General features: G+C 51.0%; 1 protein-coding gene across 18 annotated transcripts in view; it reads left to right on the forward strand.

Annotated features, from left to right (window-relative positions):
• Nucleotides 1–18116, forward strand: part of PLEKHA6 (pleckstrin homology domain containing A6) — a 141588-nt gene that overhangs the window by 64436 nt on the left and 59036 nt on the right. The window contains exon 1 of one of the 18 annotated variants that reach the window (XM_027074805.2): nucleotides 3906–4211. The exons of the other annotated variants lie outside the window; for them this stretch is intronic. The gene's annotated coding sequence lies outside the window, so the exon portion shown is untranslated. Of the gene's footprint in view, nucleotides 1–3905; nucleotides 4212–18116 lie in introns of those variants that run through there. 18 annotated transcript variants of the gene reach the window in all.

An 18116-nucleotide genomic window follows, 5' to 3' on the forward strand; every position in this document is an offset into this window, starting at 1 on the left:
GCGCGCATCCCCGGAGGGAGGCGCTCTCTGCAGCCGAGAGCAAGCGGGTGTGTTTCCAGGTTGATAGGTTGGAAGGAGAACCAGGCAGGAGCGCCTCGCCGAGCGCTGTGAGCTCCAACCGGACAATCAGGAACCACTCGGGGATTTGAAGCCGAGCTTCGAGCTTCGATAATGGGCTGAGAGCCTGGCCGCAGACATTTCAGAGCTGCTTGGAGGGCAGGGGAGAGGCAAGGGGATGCAGGAAGTTCCCTGCTGAGGATGAGAGGAGCAGCTGCGCGCTGAAGTGTTTGTGGTCCCTCGGTGCCCATCCCCAGCACTCTCCAGCCCGTCTTCCTAGAAGTAGGGTTGTCGGGCTGGGGGAGCCGAAGAGGCCCCCAGCCCGGTGTTGGGTGAGCCGGACAAATATTTACCAAAAGCAGGCTGCAGAGGGAAGGTGCCGGGCCCCAGGTCAATGTGGGGTTTGTGCTGCCCAAACAATGCCATGCTTCATGGGCCCCCAAGCACCCTAGGCCTGGCAGGAGGCCTGGAGCCGGGCCCCTGCGAAGTCTGGCTGAGGAGAAGCATGGGGTCGTGCACCATGAGCTGGGGAGATGCCACTCTGCCCCTTGGGTGTCTCTGGGATGCTGGCATCCTGGCCTCGTTCCCGCCATCCCGGGCAGGCCTCGTGATGATGGATTTGGCAAGGGGCTGCGGGGCGGTTATATGCGGTGAGCTCCCCTGTGCTTCTGGTGGAAGTGGTGGAAACATTCATTTCTGCTCGTTTCAGAGGCAGAGTGAGGTTGACAGAGATGATCAACTGTCATAGCAACTTTGGGCTTAAGGAAAAGACCGTGAATTTTGAAGCTGGGGCAGGCCTAGGTTTGAAGTTTGGCTTTAGAACGTCCTAGCTATGTGATCTGGGGCAAGCTAGCTAACTCCTCTCCTCCTCACCTCCTGTGGTGTAAAAGGGGATGTTAGGACCCACATTGCCATGGGTGGTTGTGAAGCTTCCTCCTATAAAGAAAGAAAACCATTCCTTTTCTGCATAACCTGGATACTTTCACGCTGAAAGGAGGAAAAGGGAGTATATTCAGTTTCATTTAATAAACATTTTTAAGCAAAGGTATTTCCACTTTCACAGAGTCAATGATTTTTTTGTCTTTAAAAACCCTTTGAACGTCTTGGAAGGAAGAAGTATTCGAAAACTCTATTATATTTGGCAGTTGTCATTAGTTTTGTGTTACCCACTCGGAAAGTCTTCATCTGCTCAGTTCCAGAACTGGAAATGGGGGGGGGGGGGAACAGAACAGCAAGCACGCTTAACCGCGCTCCTCAACAGTGGAGCAGGCTACCTTCAGAAGTAGTGAACATCTCGTCCCTGTGCGAGTTCGGGTGGCAGGCTCATCTTTCCTAGGTGCTGGAGAGAGCTTTTCCTGCTTTGGGTGGAACAGCAAAGTGCTTACCATGGAGGTCCCTCCTATACCGGGGAGACTCTGATTCTGAGATCACCCAAACTCCCCAGCTGAGGATCAGAGGTTCCCCCTACCCTCCTAGGCGAATGCATGAGAGAGTGGGGCGAGGGGAAAAATTCCCCACTGAGCTTCCTGACTTTCTTCTCCAGAGCACAGTTCTCTCCCTAAACGTTCTTTACTACAATGGAAGGCTTTGTGCCTGTGTTCATTCTCGCCTTGCTATGTGCCGCAGAACCAACTTCTTTTCTGGGGTGGATCTTTCGCCCGTGTTCCACACCGTCTCTGGGAGGATGGGAGATTAACAATCAAGCAACTATTTGTGGGATTCCTGCTAGGTGCAAGGCACTAGTGTGAGAGCGGAGAGAGAGGGCAGGGAATTAAGAGCCTCAGTCCTTAAAAGGCTTCAGTCACTTGTGGAAGGAAAGAAGCTTTACACAAGTAGAAAGTCAGTTGAGGGTAGAAGGCTGTAGGAAATGACAGCGGTGTGGTAAAGGTGATAATAAGCATGCATGGGAGAGGAATAGATAGCTAGTCGTGGGCAGAGGTGCTGGGGTGAACGGGGCCAGTGGATTCCGGACACCAATTACTGTTGGATGACAGACTGGGGCGGGAGAGAGGCAAAGTCGACCTGGCAGTTATAAGCCTGTTTGACTGGGACGGTTAACGTTGCTATTGATAGAAGTAAGGGAACTTGGATGGCGAACCCATTAATATTTGACTCTGTGGGGCGCCTGGGTGGCTCAGTCGGTTAAGCATCTGACTCTTGATTTTGGCTCAGGCCATAATCTCATAGTTTGTGAGATCGAGCCCCGTGTCGGGCTTTGTGCTGATAACGCAAAGCTGGCTTCGGATTCTCTCTCTGCCCTCCCCCCGGCCCCCAGCTCTCTCTCCCTCTCTCAAAATAAATAAATAAACATAAAAAAAAAATCATTGACTGTGTTTAACCTGCGTAGGTTGCAATATTCGAATGGTACAGAATAGTTTCCAAAGAAAAGTTTCTCTCCCACTTCGTCTTAGATCTACCCCCCCAGCTCCCTCCCTGGAGGTAAACATTCTTAACCAGTGTGTCCTTCCTGAGAAGCTCTAAGCCAGTCTACACCATGACCCCCAGGCCAAATCCAGTCCACTGCCTAATTTGTCAGGACCCACAAGCCAAAAGTGGTGTTTGTTTATTTATTTAATTTATTATAAATGTTTTTGAGAGAGGGGGACAGAGGATCCGAAGCCGGGCTCTGCACTGGCAGAAGCAAGCCTGATGGGTGGCTTCAACTCACAAACCACCCTTGAGATCATGACCTGAGCTGAAGTCAGGCACTCAACCAACGGAGCCACCCAGGAGCCCCTTATATTTTAAATGGTGAAGAAAAAATAATAAAAAGGCTTTTTGATTCATTAAAATTATATGCAATTCAAGTTGTCGTATCCGCAAGGAGAGTTTTGCTTGTTCACAACTATGCTCTTTGGTTTATGCTAATTGATTTGTCCTCATCTGTTTATGCTCGCTTACACGTTGTCTGTGGCTGCTTTTGTAACACGAAGGCAGAATTGAGTGTTTGCAACAGGGACTCTATGGCCCAGGAAATATTTACTGGCCCTGAAAACATTTACTATCTTACCCTTCACACACAAAGTTTGCTGACCCCTGCTTGATGCTCAGTCGGGGGGTGGGCTCCAGGGGACCGAAGCTTGGAGCCTGGAGGTGGAGTTGTGAGAAACTTCTGGGGAGAGATCTTCAGTGCAAATCTGTGACCTCAGCCTGTGGTTAAGTGATTTTTCTCACCATCAGTGATTCAAATGAATACCTAGTTGTACCGACTAAAGCGTGATTCTATCTGACTTTTGAAGACTCGGGTTTTGGTACTACAACCCAAGATGCCAGGTCAGCCCGGGAGTCACTCCCCAGCTTTGCGAAGCCATTTTTTCTTCGTGGCCTCAGCTCCCTCATCTGCAAAATGGGCGAGTGTCTCCCTACTCTCCCTTCCCACTCGCATGTGGCCTGAACCGTAAGGGAAAGGGGCGACTCCATAAGAGGCAGATGCAGAAAATTGAAAGAGGAGTAGAGGGGAAGGTGAGTTTAGCAATTAGTTTATGCCAGACCAGTTATCTGGAATCTGAGCCTTAGAAAAATACCGTTCCTTGATGTGGAGCTAGAGGCTAGAAATCCCTGCTCCTAAACCAACAGCTTGGCCATCAGCCTTGCTGCCGTGACCCTGAGCGCCCCTTAAGCACCTGAACTTGAACTGGAGCAGAGAGGCAGGGAGGGGGTCGGGGCTGGGGCTGGGAGCGCCTGACAGGTCGCTTCCTGTGTCTGCCGGGCTCCACTTGGCTCTGCTCAGGGTTTCTGGAGCTGAGCTGCTACAGCTAGAGGGCTGTCTGATGTTACTGAGTTGCAGAGTTGCAGGCGGGGTGGGGAGGGAGGGGACCGAGGGCGGGTGAGCCATCAGACCCCAGGAGCCGGGGGTGTGAGTGTGTTTATATAGGACTCGGCCAACCTGCAGTTTCAGATTTCAGACCCCCGCTTTATCAAGAGACTTTCCCCTGGTTTTCAGTCAAGGCTGGAGCTGGGAGAGAGCTGACACCAGAGCCTTTCTGGAAGGCTAGGGAAATTCTGGATTCCCGGGCTCTCTCCCTCTCTCCTTCCTTCTCATGGGAGCTGCACCGGCCACCCTTGACAATTTTCTCCAGTCTGGAGTATTGTCTCATTCCTTCCCAATCAGCTGTCTGCATCTTCTAGTTGGGTCCTGACTTCTAGCACGGAAGGTAAAATCTGGGGTCCTGGGGACCTGGGCTAGGAAGAACTGGGGCTACCCAGACTTTCAGTGGAGAGGACGGGGTGCGCACATGTTGGGCAAAGAGGAGTGGTTCACAAGGAGAGAGAAAGAGAGAGAGAGGAAAGGAGGAGGAGCGGGAGGGAGGGAGAGAGAAAGCTTGAGAGAGAACTGAGAGAGCGTGTTTGTGTATGTATGCGTTTGTGCCTGTGTATGTATTGGGGGGTGTTTCTACTGGGAAGCAAATTTTCTTTTCATTCTTCTTTCATTTATTTCCTTTTTCTCTACTAACAAATAAGAATGCCCCATGACTGTCCATCTCCCTTGGGGATCTCCCATCAAAAACTTCTGACTTCTAGAATGTGAATATTTCCTCACTCGGAGGCAGGGGGGCTACAGAGGGAGCTTAGGGACACGGGTCTGTACTGAAAATATACTTCCAGAGGACTAATGCCCCGAGAGCCAGGCTTGCTTTCTGCAGGCACTTGGAAGCACCCCCAGTAAAGCTAACTATAAGTCCCGTAGCTGTCCTTGTGGTGAGAAGGTGTAACCAGTATGGGTCCCAGCATGGTCTCCGTGTGGAATTAGCGTGAACTGGCCTAAGGAGACCAAAGCTGTGAGAGACAAGTGCTGGGAACATTTTCTTCTCCGTGTCTCGGAATTGGGCAGGTTGGAGGCTGATGCCTGGGGGCGGGGGGGGGCTTGGCATTGATTGGCGGGTGGCGAGTAAGGCTGGGCTGCGTGCGGGTCTGCGTTCCCAGGCTTTGCATGGTGTTTCTCAGTGACCGGGAGCAGAGACCAGATCCCTACCTCCTACAGGAGCTGGTGGGCGGGCAGCCTGCCCTGGCCGCTGAGACCTGTCTGTACAGTCATGCCCAGTGGGCAGCACATGCTGTGTGGTAGGGTCCGGAGGGCTGGTGGGTGGACCAGACCCGTGACACTGGCAAGAGACTGGAGGCGGCTTTCGAAAAGCAGATTTAAGGTGATGAGATAAGCATGAGAAGCAGACTGTGGCTGAGTGAGCCAGAGGCAGAATGTGGAGTGGACAGAAAAGGAGTCAGGAGAGGGGACCAGGGAGTCCTAAGCTCTGGTACCTTCCAAAGCTGCAGCCGGCCAAGGGACCTCAACTCTCATTATAGATGTAACCTCAAAGAGGTGAGAGAACCAGGGTTTGTCTACTGGCTTCTGGATACAATGAGAGAGATGGATGAGAGGCGATGTGGACAGGGCAAAGGACAGTAAAAACACATTTTCAACCAGGAAATTGTGTAGGACGGCCGAACCTGGCATGCAATCACGCAGCTATTTGTTCGGCAATATCGTTAATGGGTTGTACAGTCTGATTATTTTTGAAACTCTGGGCATTTAACAAATTATTTTTTATTTACCTCACCATCTACTTCCAAAGAGAATTCCAGTGTCTTTGTATATCTGACAGCTGGCGTGATGTGCAGTTTTGGCCAACGGGTAACAACAGCCCTTCCCTTGTACCGGAGCTTTCTGGTGTGGGCGCGCCTCCGCAGATAACTCTGCCACTCTGGCCCAATGCAGCAGATGTTTACCAATCCCTTTCCTCCCCCGGGTACCCTGTTGGATATCGAGGTACAGATGTGGATAAGACCTGTTCTGTCCCCAAGAATCCCACTGTCTAACAGCAGCCCCGTTAGGAAGACAGAGAGAATCTCATGCCCACCATATAGATAAGGAAACCAGAACCAAAATGTGCCAGAGAACTCATGGTTAGTAGGCAGATGGCCAAGGACGAAGATCAAGAACCAGCTCCTAATCCAGGGCCTTTTTTTAATCTTTTCCCTCTACGCCACGAGCTGCATCCACTTCCCTGTCCTCTCCAGCCCCCATGCCATCCCCATCAGCATAATGAGCGAGAAGCAATAATCTGCAGAAGGCGGAGTGGAAAAACTACTCCCTGGAAGGGAGTCAGTCCTCTCCGGGCTCCTAATTGTGCCACCGAAATGGCATTGGCGGGTCCGTGTCCGTGTCACGTTGCTGATTCGCTGCCCTTTACCGCTCACCGGAGGCCGCCTTCACATCTCGGGTAATTCTTGACTTGGGAAGATTGTCTTCTTCCCTCCTCTCCCTGGCTTGTCTCCACAGGCGAGGGGACTGTAGAATTCAGGGGCTCACAGAAACCTGGGAGGCCGCACGCAGGGGTAGATGCTCACGGAACACTGGGTGTGTGCCACTGTGGCTGGCATTTGTTCTCGTCTTTGTAACTGGCCTGGTTGCTGATTTCCCCCGTCTGCCCCATTTGTCTGGCCCAGGTTTCCTGGAAGGGTCCAGATCCCCAAAGCTGAGGATCTTTCTCTTCATTTCCAGGCTTAAGCGAAAAGGGACGTAGAGCGGTCATCTGGCCCAGTGATTATCCGTTTTTGGTCAGTGATGGAGTTTTCACCAGTCTGAGGTGAAATGGAGAGAAACAAGGAAAACCCTGATCCGATTTTTTTTCCCTTGAAACAAAATGCATTCGGTTCAAAGGTCTTCTTTTGGGGGCGGAAGATGCGCTCCAATATTTATGCTGGGGTTATGGCTTTTTTATTCTTTTCATGCGCTGGTGGTGAGAGTAGATGGCAGTTGGGCTTTCAAAATGTCCTTATTTGGCAAAATAAAAAGTTGGCAGCCTGATAGGGGTTCCTTAAATTTCAGTTTTTGAAATGTAACTGGTACATGAAATCCAAAAATCTTACCTCCAGGCAGGACTTTCTCCAAACAGATGAGAATCTCCCTGATAACAGCTCCTTTGGGCAGATTCCTGAAAACCCAGACTCTGGTCTTGTCACCACTGTCCTTTCCCTGTGGGCCCTTGGATCATGATAGACTCACGCTGAGTCTTGGTTTTCTCATTTTTAAAAAATGTTTCTTGATTTGGAGAGAGAGAGAGCACATGCGTGAGCGGGGGAGGGGCAGGGAGAGAGAGAGAGAGAGAGAGAGAGAGAGAGAGAGAGAGAGAGAGAATCTCAAGCGGGCTTCTGAGGTGTCAGTGCAGAGCCTGACACGGGGCTCGATCCCACAGAACCGCGAGATCATGACCAGAGTCGAAATCAAGATTCGAACACTTAGCCGACTGAGTCCCCCAGGCGCCCCAGTTTTCTCATTTTTAAAAGTTGTGGGAGGTTCTTCCCTCCTGGACGAGGCCGCTCACTGGCAAAGGAATGTGCCCTAGAGACTCTCCCTTCTCTGAGGGGCTCCAAGATCAGGCTTTGCCAGTTCCTATGCCTGCAGTTATCTTTTGGAAATGTTGGAAATCACCTTCTATCCTTGGAAGAGAGAGAGAGAGAGAGAGAGAGGGCATTTGTGGATTGGCTTAGGGGAACGGCACGAGGTATATTTTATATCTGGGGTCTTGGTGTCCAGCGTTAGTCATTTGGAAAACCCCCCCTTGAGATGGGCAGGAGCTAAGGGCATTTAAAAATATTGCTGTCGGTTTTTGAAATAGCAGATCTTTCTTGAACTCTCAAGAATATCAGCTGGAGCTTTCCGAAATCTGTAGGCTCCTGGAAGCCTTAGAATGTCTGGGTCTTCCCTTCTGAGGAGTCGAGCCTGGAATAGCAACAAATATGTGGGAATCCCCGGACAGCCCGGCCGCCAGACTGAGACACAGGGCTGGGTGTGCATGCATGTACAGACCTGCAGAGGAGAAAGTGTTAAAGGGGACACCAGTTTGAAACCCCCTGGACACTGCACTAGATGTTCTCTTTGAGATTTATTCTAGGACCCTTCTCCTGAAGACAGATGCCAAGGAGCTCCTCTGTTAGGAGAGAATTTTCTGATTTTCCCCCATTTTCGTGTTCTGAAACAAGAGCCCTCCTCGCCCGGGAAAGCAGCTGAGGTTTGACTCAGGTTGTTCTATTTGGGGGAGTGGGTAGCACCCCCTCACCTCAAGTTTGCCTGGGGCTGAGGGGGAGGTGGCACAAACTAGTGAAACAACAACAACAACAACAACAACAACAACAGAGAAACCATAGGTTCTGACCTGGAAGACCAAGCCCAAGTGTGTGAAATTCTTCTCTCCAAAAGGTTGCTGGATAGTGAGGGGTCGGTAGAGCAGCACAGGCCTTAAGAACAGCACTGTGGAGGGGTGCCTGGCTGGCTCAGTGGGTAGAGCATGAGGCTCTTGGCTGTGAGTTCGAGCCCCACGTTGGACCTAGAGGGTTTTTTTTTTTTAATTTTTTAAACTTGAAAAAAGAACGATGCTATGGAAAAGCACACAGCTGTGACTGATGACAGACACCGCAGACCTATTCAAAGTGGCCGAAGCAGGAGAGAGACAAGAGGGTAAAAGGATCCGCGAGGTGCAAATTCAAGATCTCTGCCCCCTGAGGAGCTTCTGGAGGGTAGAGCCCTCCACAGTCCACCTGGTGTCTCTACCTGGGCGTGGGGCAAGCTCATGACGGGGACACGGCAATGGTTCTCTCAGGGCATCTCTGGTCACCAGCGATGGGGGCTTTCCCCAAGGTGGCTTTAATGAAGATTTTGTATTAAACGTTGGACAAGTCTGGGACACGGAGTCAGGGTGTTCAGCCACATTCTTAGAGATCAGCATCTCATCCGAGATGTTCAAGCCAAAGGGGGAGCTTGGCTTTTTCTGACTATGAAGGTCAACAAGAACGTGACTGGCACCTTAAAGACGTCCCCGCCCTTGTCACGGCGAGACTATGGAAAGCAATCTCTGGACTCCAAGGCCACCTTTTTCTTCATGACTGCATGATCTTGGGCAACTCAGTCCCTCTCGGGGCCTCCCGATTCCTCATCTGTAAAATGAGGGAGGTGAATTTGATTGCCACGCTTCCATTCTCCATTTGACTGACAGCAGGGCCTTTCCCGGAACTTCGGGTAGACCTGTGGCTCCAGGAGGAGTAGAGTCTGCTTCCTCTTCCGGTGTTGTGGGTCTGTGTCCAGCAAATACATGTCTGTTGGGAAAGGGTCTGTTGGCTCGAGGCGGCAGGCTGAGACAGGTGTCCTGAGGACAGCAGATCCAGAGTCAGAATGGAGAGGCCCGCCTGGATGACCGTGCCTCATCATGGCCCAAGTCCTTAATAATCATCTGTAAGTCCCAGAAATGTACAGCCAGAGCCAAGAGATCTAGAAGAGCCATTGCCCAGCATAGCTCACAGTTACTGGTCAGGTCTAGCTTCCCATTTTAAAAGCCTCCTGGGGCCTTGAAACAGCATCAGGAGAAACACGCCAAACCTGTTCCGCTGTGTGTTTGCTTCTCGCCCCAGAGCGTCCCATCTTCACGATCTTTCTTACACGCAGTATCTTTCCCTTTCTTCAGCTCAGTTCTCCACAAACTCTGGCCCCCTCCGTCCCCAGTGGTCCCCGAGGCTTAGTCACTTATTCCCCTGGGAGTGCCTTTAGGGACTGGGTAGCGCACGTGAAGCTGTAGGGTGGTGGTAGGGTGGAAAGAGGAGCCCAATGAGGTGGGAAGTTGGGAGGCATGCTTGGAATATTCGGGCATGTCTATACCTGAAGCCTAACCAGATAACAGCAGCACACGGCCTGTGCCAGCTCTGTTCAGGTGGAAAGGCCGCAGATTCTTATGGGTTGACAGGCTGGTCTTTGGATCCTCTCCGCTGCCCCATGCCAACGTGTGTTCCGGGGAGCTGGCTGCAGGCTGCAGGAACCCAGGGACCCAGGAGAGATCCAGATTGTGACGAGGCAAGTGTTTTGAATGGTTGTCAACATCTTTAGCCTAAATAACTCTGGTGGCTCTCCTGAAACCCCCGTCTTCAAGGGGCTGGAGGACCAGTATAGACAGTTCCACAGTTAGTCATCTGAAACCCCAGGGCCTGTGCATTTCAGAACGGTAACATGATGCACATACTGTGTGTTACATCAAGCCTCCAGCAGGGTCTGGAACAGCTCCAAAATCAAACATATTAATATTTCTGCAGCCAGGCTTATCTAAAGAGTCACAGAACCGGGATAAACAAAGCCTCTGAAGAGTCTCATGCCAGTTCAGGTCATGCTTTGCTGCTAACTAGGTTCAGGTTAAGTTGGGGTCTGCCACCCGTTGAGTTAGGAAAAGCGTTCAATTTTCAGATGTTTGTGGATTTGGAGATGCTGTTAAGGCATTGTGGTTCTGTACTGCCTTGTATAATCCTATCGGGTGGAATTAGCATTCTCATTTTACAGAGGATGAAGCTAGGGCTCAGAGATGATCAATAAGTTGCCTAACGCCTTTCAGCCAATAAGGGTAATTCCAGCCCAGGACTGTCCACCTCCAGAGCCAGGCTTTGTCCTCCAAGGTATGGCACACTTCGCCGCTCCAGCAGTGAGGGAAAGAGAGCGGAGGGTGGGGGTGGGAGGTCTGACTTTGGCATTGTACCCAATTAGGGAGGTGCTTTCTGCACATCTGATAGGGATCATTTATTGGCTTGTTCTTATTTATACATTGACTTGTGGGATCCCAGTAGGCTAAAAGCTCGGAAGAGAGGAAGCTAAAGTTCAGTCAACTTTGTGGCTTACAAGAAGAATCCAGCTGGCTTCATGGGGGCTGAGAGAGCCAAGAACAAATGGGGTCAAGTTGGGTTTAGTGAGAGAAGCATCATCTGCAGTGGAAACAACCCCCGTGCAGAACCAGTGGAATGCACATTGCTTCCTGCTTCCCCACCCATTGCCTGAAGTCTTCTTGCCTTGAGTAGGGACTGGTCTTACGAGAAGGACTCTCTGGAAGGATCACAAAGCCCCCATAAGGGCGAGAGTGATGCGCAGCTTGAAATAAGAATTCGATTAGGGGGTCTCACTGGTCTTCATTAGTGATGTGAAAAAAAGGTCAAAGCAAGTGCTAATGTAATCTGCTGAAGATACAGCATGTGCTTTTAACACTTCATTGGAAAGATGGACATTGGTCTGTTGTGGGAGCAGTGGCATAGATAATCTCCCTCCCTCGACCTTCTGTGTGTTGTCAGATGACAACTGCCATTCCTGGGCCACCTCTAGGTCAGGTAAGGGCCGAACTCTCGAAATCTAGGCACACGGGTGTCCACGGTGTTCCTGTGTGGTCAGGAGCCTGCTGTCAGGGGACTCTGCTCTGGGAGGAGAGCGGCTATGCTGTGCCCTTCACTAGGAAGATACCCGTTAGGAAGGATGGTAGGTCCGTTGCCATAGGAACGAGGAACATCTGCTCCAGCCCAGTAGAGAACAGATGGGGGAAAAATATTCTTAAAGGGACCATTAGCTCATGGAAATGGTGCCAGGGAAGTAGTTTAGAAGACCTGAGGGGCAGACCGGTCCCCTTGAACTCAGAGGACTGTGAGGCTCAGAGGTAGGCGAAGACCCACAGTTGCTTTGGAAAGTTCAGGAGAAAGAAGACAAGATGATTTTTTTTTTTTCTCCCCTGAATCGTGGCTGTCCTCTGAGAACATGTCTCAAAGCCACGTCAGCTTGTTGGCCCGGAGGTCCCCGACTCCCTCTGTCAGCTGTGGTCACCTGCCACCTTCCTTAGGGATCTGAGCTTGCCTCTGTGGTTGCCGGCTCCCTCTTAAACATCCCAGAAGCTTTTCTAAGCTGAGTAGTAGCAAACTTAGACTCCTTTTCTCTGACCCTTACCTTCCTCCTTGCCCTCTCTGCCGGCCTGGTCTCTGGGCTGGCCCGGGGCCTCCCAGCCCGGTTGTGTGCCGCCCTTGGGCCCGGCTCTCAACCCTTTCCTTTCTTCCTCTGCTTCTCTTCCTTTTCTCCTCATACCAGCCATGTGTGCAGAGTCAGTGAGACGTTGGGTCTTCCAGAAGGCACCTTGTTCCTCTTCCTGGTATTAATTAGGACTTCTGAGCGCACACTACTGAAGCCACTCACAGCATCTTCGGCCCCAGAGGGGATTTTATTGTAAGGGTCAGAGAAACGGCTGGGTCACAGGAACAAACTAGAAGCAAGAAGCCAAATGCCACAAGTATGATGTCTTGCTGCTCTCCCTGTGCTGGCTTCAGTCTTTGGTCTCACTGCAGACAGGCTACTCAGCTTCCTGGGCAGCCTACGGGGTCCAGAAGGTGGCCTCCAGTGGCTCCCTCGTGTACAGGTCACCTGGAGGAGGTCTCGGATCTCTTTTCTCTCTCAATCCCAGTTCCCATTCCTGAGGAGGGTTTTCGTTGGGTTGAGACCAGGTGGCTACCCCCTGTAACCACGAGAGTGGCATCAGGTTTAGGGACATGGTTGTTACCACTGTAACTATGTGGGTATTGGGGTCGGGGCAGTTTCTAGAAAGGGTGGGTGCTTCCTAGTACATGTTAGCCCTTCATGGGCCTCCAAGCCTAGAGGAGTCTGGCTTGAAGACTTTATACGCCCCCGACCTCTCCCGTTCGGCTCTTTTCCTGCCTGATCATGGGGACGGGTAGGGACCTAGTCGGTGGCCAGACTGCAGTGTCACTGCCACTCCCTGTGAGTGGAAAAAGCACAGAACCTGAACCTAGAAGGCCATTCAGGCCCCTGCCTTACCCATAGGTAACACTCTGTCTTTTTAGTGAAGTCCTTTATGAAAAGATTTTATTGTTCCCTCAGACACTAGGGCGTCAACATCTAAAAGCCTCACAGTTGGAAAGCCCGTTACTGTTTCTAAATTCAGTTATTAATAACGTAATTGGATCCATTGTCCCACATTCCATCTTGGACTCATGAGGAAGACCGATGCCCACCATCTTGTTTAGGTTAGGATTGAATCCGTGACGATGAAATCACCCTCTTGTATGAGAGAATGGGAATTTGGGCCAGGGTGTCTGGGGTTTGGAACCATTTCCGGCTGGCTACTGCCCTTTATCCAAATGAACCTCGGAGAAGAGACAAACCGTACGGGGGTCAGATTGTATACTCTCTTCATGGTGCTATCCCCCTTTTCCTTTACGCCCTCCTTCATACCTTCCTCCGCCAAACCGCTCCCCTCCATCGGCTGTAATGGCAGATATGGCACAGAAGCACTGGGGCTGGAAGGAGCAGGGGGGAGGCAGGCCCCATCTGGCTCTGCGCCGTGAGGGGCGTGGGGGAGAGAGGAGTGGAGAACCCGAGCACTTCCCTCCTGGAGCCTGGGAGGTGGGGTATCTCTGAGTAAAGCAGAGGGAGGGCCTGCAGGGGCCCAGGAGCTGGGCTATTTCTGTAACACAGAACACATCTGCAGCCAGCCACAGGAGAAGGTCAAAGTCTGGGCGCAGGGCTGGAATGCAAGGGGCCAGGCGTCAGGGAGAGCCTCGGTTTCACCCCTTCGGGCAGCTTGGAGGGTGCCTGCAATGCCTTTTGGGAAAGGTGGGGCTCCTGGGATAGGGAGGAACTCAGCCCCTGATGGTGATGGTGAGGGTGTAGTGCATTGGGCGGCGGGGGGGGGCGGGGGGGGGGCTGGGGCGTGGCACAAAATCCAAATACCTATTGCGCAGAGGCGGGGAGGAATTTAATTCCAAGGCGTGGGGGCACTGACTAATTCGCGCTGTCTACCACGAAGCAAAATCAGGTCAGCAAAGCACGGGTGTGAAGGGAAAGGGAAATAGTGCCGAGGCAGGGGCAGGAAGGTTCAAACAAGCACAGGTGAGTCTGTCCGCTCAGAGATGCGGACAGGTGTGGGGAAAGCTTACCGCCCCCCATGGCGTGAGCCACGCAGTTTAGTTCCAGGCCCCCTCCAAGACCCCATCTGTATTTGTATTTGTAGTCTTTTTCTTAATGAGGACCCCTCAGGTTGCATAAGCTTCCGGCCCCACAAAATCTGGCTCTGCCCCCTGTATCCCCATCACCAAGATACACTCACCTGCGCCAGTCCCTTGCTGCCACTTCGCACAGCCCTGTCCCCCAGACATACACCCCCTGGTGTCTCCCTTGCTTCACTCGCATCCCCGCACAAGTCCTGTGTGCCTTGTGGCTTCTCGGGTATCTGTTTATAGTTAGAAAGTTGCCCTGTTCCAGCTCTGCCCTTGTCACAGAAGGACCGTCTTGGCGAAACCTGACTGCTGTTGACTTTTGGCCACCCTGCCGTTGGCCTGCCTCTCTTCAGCACCTTAGATGAATGATCTGTCAGTCCATGTCCTTCTTGTGCTGTGGGTCCTCCCTAGCTGAGTCCAAAGGTCTACACTGGGGCCAGGGGTCCTGATGGGAAATTAGCCCGAGAGAGGGGCTTTCTTGAAGAACCTAAAGTGCTCAGGTCTCCGTGGTCTCTCTGGTCCCTCTCGTTCACTCTCTGGGCAAGGTAAGTCCCTGTTTCCTGTCCAGTGGGCCCCAAGGGGCAAGCCCTTGTCCACATTATACCGCTGGAGGGGTACGGTGCAAACACTAGAACTTGGGGCTCCTCAGTTGACTCCTGCCCAGTGATGTAGCCCCTGGCATTGACTTGCTTTTTAACTTCCAAGTTCGATATGACCCAGGAAAAAAATATGCACCTTCCAGTTCAAAGTACGTCAGGCCAAACCTCCCTCCCATTTGAGATTCTCAGATGTTGATTATTCTGGATCCTCAGGGTAGGGGGACAGGTGACCGCTGCAGATGATCCCTTTTTCTGAGGTGCGTAGTGCCTTAAAGACATTACAAACCAGATTTAGGAATGGCTAAGTGCCATCTTGAGGAATAACTTCTTTTTTTTTTTTTTAATGTTTATTTATTTATTTATTTATTTTAATTTTTTAACCTCTGTTTATTATTGAGAGACAGAGAGACAGAGCATGAGCAGGGGAGGGGCAGAGAGAGGGGGAGACACGGAATCCGAAGCAGGCTCCAGGCTCCTAGCTGTCAGCACAGAGCCCGACACGGGGCTCGAACTCACAAACCGTGAGATCATGACCTGAGTCAAAGTCAGACGCTTAACCAACCGAGCCACCCAGGCACCCCGATTTATTTTTTTTGAGAGAGAGACAGAGAGCGCAAGGGGGGAGGGGCAGAGAGAGGGGGAGACACAGAATCCGAAGCAGGCTTCAGGCTCCTAGCTGTCAGCACAGAGCCCGGCGTGGGGCTCGAACCCACGGACCATGAGATCATGACCTGAGCCAAAGTCAGACGCTTAACCAACCGAGCCACCCAGGCGCCCCTTGATGAATAGCTTCTTTAGGAGCAATTATTAACCATCCATTTTTATGTATCAAAGTGCTAAGGGGCTTTATGGTCAAAATCGGGCCATTGCTCCCTATGAGTGAGCAGTCCAGGGCACAGGCGCAGATAAGAATGATTACTTGCATTTACTGAACATTTACTAAGTGCCAGGACCTCTCTTAAATTTTCTACTTGGATAATCTCATTTAATCCTATGACAAACCCAGGAGGTAGGTGCATATATTACCCCTTTTTACAGATGGGGGAGTGAAAGCACAGAGAGGTTGAGTCACTCCCCCAAAGCTCCTTAGTTGGTAACTGGTGGAGCCAGGATTGGAGCTGGGGCAGTCTGACTCCGGAGCCAAAAATCTCAAGACCAATGCAGATTCAACTCAGTAAAAATAAACTAAAGGATTAGTTTGTAGGATGATGCATGAGAAGGGAATTTCAAGTCGCACAACTTACATGAAGTGGGAAGAGAGCCGGCTTTGGACTGTGTCCTGGGCTATGGTCCCAACTCTCCTACCTCCTAACCCTGTAGCTTCGGGCTACCTACCTGACCTCTCAGGTTCCTCCTCCCTAGGCTGGATCTCAGCACCTATCAGAATTTGCTAGCGTCATGGCGTCATGGCACGGATAGGTGTTAATTTCCTTTTCTTTTCTGTGCCGGTTGTCAAGTCTTCCTGGGGAGGGTGAGGAGGATTGGGAAATTCAAAATTAATTCTTGTTTCGGGAGGAAAATGTCCAGCCGGTTCTCCAATACCCGATCTTTTGGACAAGACTTTCTGCCAACCCCATTTCCTACTGTTCCCTCTTGGGACTGCCTAGAATGGGAGGAGAGAGACTAGAGAAAGAGGGGCGTGGGCTTCCCTCCAGCCCTTCTTTCTGCATCATCGTTTTGTCTTTTTTTTTTTTTCCTTTTTCAAAACAAGGATATTCTCTTGCATAACCACAGTACAAACGAACAGATTTCGGAAATGTCACGTTGATGCAGGACTAGTACCTAATAAACAATCCATATTTAAATTTTATCAGTTGCCCTAATCATTAGAATCCAATCCAGGACCATGCCTCTTTATTCCCCTTTACTCTAGAAGAAGTCCTCAGCCTTTTTCTGTTATTCGTGCCTTGAGGTGTTTCGAAGAGTGCAGGACCCTCCCTAGCCCTTTCTGGGCCTTGTCCAGTCTTCCCAGCTCCCTCCCATGCCCCCCTAGCCTCATCCTTGAGCAGGTCTGAATGAGGTAAGGGATGTGAGTTCCCTCGTAGGGACAACACTTAAGGGGTGCCAAAAAACTCAATTATCCAGAGCAGTATTTTTATGTATTTATTTTTCTTACTATTTTTTCTTGTTTATTTATTTTGAGAGAGAGAGAGCACAGGTAGGGGAGGGGCAGAGAGAGACAAAGAGAGAGAAACTCCCAAGCAGGCTCAGTGCTGTCAGAGCAGAGCCTGATGCAGGATTCCATCGCAATGAACCGTAAGATCAGACCTGAGCCACAATCAAGAGTCGACCGCTCAATCGACTGAGCCACCCCTGTGCCCCCCACCCCGCCAACCGAGAGCAATATTTTTAAAAACTCAAAATTAGTGCCAAAATTTCATAAAGAACGAAATATCAGCAGTTTAAGTAAAGACGGGACCGATAGCAGTGCCCCTGTAGGCCATGCTGGAGCCTCAGGCAAGAGGGAAATTCAGTAATACCGATCTGGGTTTTATTTAAAATATGTCATTTATCATGGGTTGTTTTTTTTTTTTTTTTTGCATTTTTATTTTGAAAAATATTCCATTAAGAAAATAGTATCGATCTTGATTACTGAGTTCTTGGATGCCCCTTACATGTCGTGTCCCCATGCCCTGCACAGTTAGGTCTCCTCCCTTCCAGCATCCTGTCCTGGGAACAAGGGGGAGAGAGAGGTGGGGCTCCCAGCCAGCCACTGTTCTTGTGCCCTGGCCAGAGTGCTGGAGGAGGGAGGGTGGGGCAGGGAGAGAAGAGGAGGGAGAGGAGGGGTACAGAGGCCTGGAGCCCAGCCGGGTCGCTGGCCTGGAGCCCTCTAACAGCTTCCAGCTGCTTCCACACCCACCAGACTTCCTGCCTTGGGAGTGGCTTTGGTTGTCATCCTCCCGCTTCTCATCAAATGTGTGATCAAATTAGATCCTTGATCCTCTCGTCTCTAACAGTCTCCTCTCTCTTAACACTGCATGGTTCCCGTTCGTTGATCCTATTCTGACCCTAGATCTGCCCCTGTTTTCATCCGCCCTGGGAGCCCCTTCTGGATCAGTCACCAGAACATCCACCCAGGGCAGGGTGAGCACCGGACGCTGGTCCACGGTCCACAGTCGGAGCCAGTCACGCTGGCTGGGGACAGTTCTTGTGGCAACAGGAAAGAGCCTTGAACCGAGATTGAAAGACCCCATCAGGGTTTAGCCTCCCCTCCCATATGGCAGGTGGGTTACCTTGGCCAAGACCCTATCTCCTTGAACTTCAGGGTTTTTGTTAAAATGAGGGGTGATAATATTTTTCTGCCTGCCTCATGGGGCCATGAAAGAACCAAATGAGATAAGGATAAGAGTGCTTTGGGGATCATAAAGGGTTGTACTTCATATTTTCCCTTCTGTCATAAGATAATCCTTTATTTTTATAAAGACCGTATTCAGATCTGCCACATTTTTGACCTGAATCCATGCGAGGTATTCAGGCCGATTCAGGGCCCATGCTCATCCCTGGCTTGAACCAGCATTTCTGTCAGACTAAGTCACCAGGCAAAGCTGGAACCCCAGCCTGTCCCCCCCACCACCACTTGCCCACATCCCTCACAGTGTAAAACATAATGGGTAGGACCCAGGTGGAGCTGTTGTGTTGTTTTGTATTGTACTGATGTTTCAAACGAAA

Source organism: Acinonyx jubatus, chromosome E4 (genome assembly GCF_027475565.1).
Source record: "Acinonyx jubatus isolate Ajub_Pintada_27869175 chromosome E4, VMU_Ajub_asm_v1.0, whole genome shotgun sequence".
Classification (NCBI taxonomy): domain Eukaryota; kingdom Metazoa; phylum Chordata; class Mammalia; order Carnivora; family Felidae; genus Acinonyx; species Acinonyx jubatus.